We start from the raw sequence: 3,910 nt of genomic DNA, 5'->3' as shown, positions 1-3,910 counted from the left end.
CAACATTTTGAAAATGACTCTACTACCCAAAGCAATCTACAGATTCAGTGCAATCCCTATCAAACTACCACTGGCATTTTTCACAGAACTAGAACAAAAAATTTCACAATTTGTATGGAAACACAAAAGACCCCGAATAGCCAAAGCAATCTTGAGAACGAAAAACGGAGCTGGAGGAATCAGGCTCCCTGACTTCAGACTATACTACAAAGCTACAGTAATCAAGACAGTATGGTACTGGCACAAAAACAGAAAGATAGATCAATGGAACAAGATAGAAAGCCCAGACATAAACCCACGCACATATGGTCACCCTATCTTTGATAAAGGAGGCAGGAATGTACAGTGGAGAAAGGACAGTCTCTTCAATAAGTGGTGCTGGGAAAACTGGACAGGGACATGTAGAAGTATGAGATTAGATCACTCCCTAACACCATACCCAAAAATAAGCTCAAAATGCATTAAAGACCTAAATGTAAGGCCAGACACTATCAAACTCTTAGAGGAAAACATAGGCAGAACACTCTATGACATAAATCACAGCAAGATCCTTTTTGACCCACCTCCTAGAGAAATGGAAATAAAGACAAAAATAAACACATGGGACCTAATGAAACTTCAAAGCTTTTGCACAGCAAAGGAAACCATAAACAAGACCAAAAGACAACCCTCAGAATGGGAGAAAATATTTGCAAATGAAGCACCTGACAAAGGATTAATCTCCAAAATTTATAAGCAGCTCATGCAGCTCAATAACACAAAAACAAACAACCCAATCCAAAAATGGGCAGAAGACCTAAATAGACGTTTCTCCACAGAAGATACACAGACTGCCAACAAACACGTGAAAGGATGCTCAACATCACTAATCATTAGAGAAATGCAAATGAAAACTACAATGAGATATCATCTCACACCAGTCAGAATGGCCATCATCAAAAAATCTACAAACAATAAATGCTGGAGAGGGTGTGGAGAAAAGGGAACACTCTTGCACTGCTGGTGGGAATGTGAATTGGTACAGCCACTATGGAGAACAGTATGGAGGTTCCTTAAAAAACTACAAATAGAACTACCATATGACCCAGCAATCCCAGTACTGGGCATATACCCTGAGAAAACCATAATTCAAAAAGAGTCATGTACCAAAATGTTCATAGCAGCCCTATTTACAATAGCCCAGAGATGGAAACAACCTAAGTGTCCATCATCGGATGAATGGATAAAGAAGATGTGGCACATATATACAATGGAATATTACTCAGCCATAAAAAGAAACGAAACTGAGCTATTTGTAATGAGGTGGATGGACCTAGAGTCTGTCATACAGAGTGGAGTAAGTGAGAAAGAGAAAGACAAATACCGTATGCTAACACATATATATGGAATTTAAGAAAAAAAATGTCATGAAGAACTTAGGGGTAAAACAGGAATAGAGACACAGACCTACTGGGGGTGGGCTTGAGGATATGGGGGGGTGGGCTGTGACGGGGCGGGGGAGAGGCATGGACGTGTATACACTGCCGGGCGTGGGGTGGATGGATGGTGGGCGGTGGCCACGTGGCGCGGGGGGATCGGTTCGGTGCTTTGTGGCCGCTTGGAGGGGTGGGATAGGGAGGGTGGGAGGGAGACGCAAGAGGGAGGGGATATGGGAACATATGTATATGTATAACTGATTAATTTTGTTATAAAGCAGAAACTAACACACCATTGTCAAGCAATTATACTCCAATAAAGATGTAAAAAAAATTAAATTAAAAATAAAATAAAAACAAATATTAAAGATAAAAAAAAAGAACTGCTAGAGGACGTTCTTCAGCCAGTTGGGAAATTATAGCAGAAAGAAATTTAGCACATTAGGAATGAACAGCAATATAAATTGTAAAATTTGGGTAGATATAACAGGCTGTTCTTCTCTTGAATTACTTAAAATATGTTTGGCGGCTGATAGCAAAAACAATAAGAATGTATGAAGGGATTTTCAGTATGTGTAGATGTAATATATAAGAGAACTATAATATAAAGGGGAGAGGGTAAAGGGACCTACAGGGTGTAAGGTTTCTGCATGACTCCTGAAGTGGTAAAGTATTGATTCTAAGTAGACTGTGCACGGCTAAATATGTATATTATAAACCCTAGAGTAACCACAAAAGATATGCAGAGATAAACTCAAAAAACACAGTAGATTAATTAAAATGGAGCACTAAAAAATGTTCAAATAACCCAAAAGGCAGGAAAGTGGAAAAGAGAGGAAATAATGACAGAGGTATAACACAAAGAAAAGAAATAATAAGATGGTAGGTTTAAACCAAGCATATCAATAACTACATTAAGTGGAATGGTCTAAAGATACAATTAAAAGACAGAGACTGTCAGAAGAGATTTAAAAAACATGATCCCACCACAAAGACTATAAGAAAATCATTTAAAATATAATGATATAGGTAGATGAAAAGTAAAAGATGAAAAAAGATATGATGCAAATGCTGATCAAAAGAAAGAACTCAGGGCTTCCCTGGTGGCGCAGTGGTTGAGAGTCCGCCTGCCAATGCAGGGGACGCGGGTTCGTGCCCCGGTCCGGGAAGATCCCACATGCCGCGGAGTGGCTGCACCCGTGAGCCATGGCCACTGGGCCTGCGCATCCGGAGCCTGTGCTCCACAACAGGAGAGGCCACAGCAGTGAGAGGCCCGCGTACCGTAAAAAAAAAAAAAAAAAGAAAAGAAAAGAAAGAATTCAGAGCAAAGAAAATTACAAGGATAAAGTGGGCCTTTCCGTCTGGCGGCAGCCATCAGGTGAGCCGAGATGGGCACTTGCTAGTACATCCAGGAGCTATGGAGGAAGAAGCAGTCCCACATAATTTACTTTCTGCTCAGGGTGCACTGCTGGCAGTACCGCCAGCTCTCTGCACTGCAGAGGGCCCTCTGCCCCACCCAGCCTGACAAGGTACACAGGCTGGGCTACAAGGCCAAGCAAGGTTATGTCATATATCAGATTCGTGTGTGCTGTGGTGCCCACAAATGCCCAGTTCCTAATGGTGCCACCTACGGCAAGCCTCTCCATCATGGTGTCAACCAGCTCAAGTATGCTCGAAGCCTTCATTCCATTGCCAAGGAGTGAACTGGACATCACTGTGGGGCCCCCTAAGGGTCCTGAATTCTTACTGGGCTGGTGAAGATTCTACTTACAAATTTTTTGAGGTTATCATCATTGATCCATTCCATAAAGCTATCAGAAGAAACCCTGTCACCCAGTGGATCACCAAACCAGTCCACAAGCACAGGGAGATGTGGGGGCTGACATCTGCAGGCAGAAAGAGCCGTGGCCTTGGAAAGGGCCACAAGTCCCACCACACTATTGGTGGTTCTTGCCATGCATCTTGGAGAAGGTGCAATACTCTCCAGCTCCACCATTACCGCTAATATAAGTAATGTTTGTAAAATTCTTACCTAATAAACAATTTAGGACATTCATGTCCGCTTGAAGGTGTTTTTTAATTTGTCTGTTAAAACTAGTTGTCTCCAGATTATTTCATTGAATGCATTGTCAAATTATGAAAATTAAAGTGCAATAATGTTTGAAGACTTTAAGTGATGGTGTATCTTGTTTCTAATAAGGGAAATGCCTTTGTTTTTGCTTTATTAGGGAGTTGATATGTCCGTGTTTAAAATGCTGTTTGGTACAATAGGTGTAAAATAAATTCTGGAAAAGAGGAGTGCAGAAACTAGCCATGTAGATTTGTTGATGCATGTGATGAAACCTACAGCTTTATTGGGGTGATGCAATGCTCTGCTGGTTTACTCTAAAGTGGCTGTTTTATGGCGTTTGGCAAGGACAAACTTTTTAAATTGGATTATCCTTGGAAATGTGAAGGATGTCCTGATCCTTTATCATGATCATATGCAGAAAAAC

General features: G+C 41.2%; 1 pseudogene across 1 annotated transcript; it reads left to right on the top strand.

Annotated features, from left to right (window-relative positions):
* The first annotated feature begins 2,803 nt into the window (after positions 1–2,803).
* Positions 2,804–3,420, top strand: LOC307068892 (large ribosomal subunit protein eL15-like; annotated as a pseudogene). The gene has a single exon. The product of its transcript is annotated as a large ribosomal subunit protein eL15-like (transcript).
* The last annotated feature ends 490 nt before the right edge of the window (positions 3,421–3,910 follow it).

This window comes from Hyperoodon ampullatus (genome assembly GCF_949752795.1).
Source record: "Hyperoodon ampullatus genome assembly, chromosome: X".
Classification (NCBI taxonomy): Eukaryota; Metazoa; Chordata; class Mammalia; order Artiodactyla; family Ziphiidae; genus Hyperoodon; species Hyperoodon ampullatus.
Note: the sequence above shows the minus strand (reverse complement) of the source record. Positions and strands in the feature narration are given on the sequence as shown.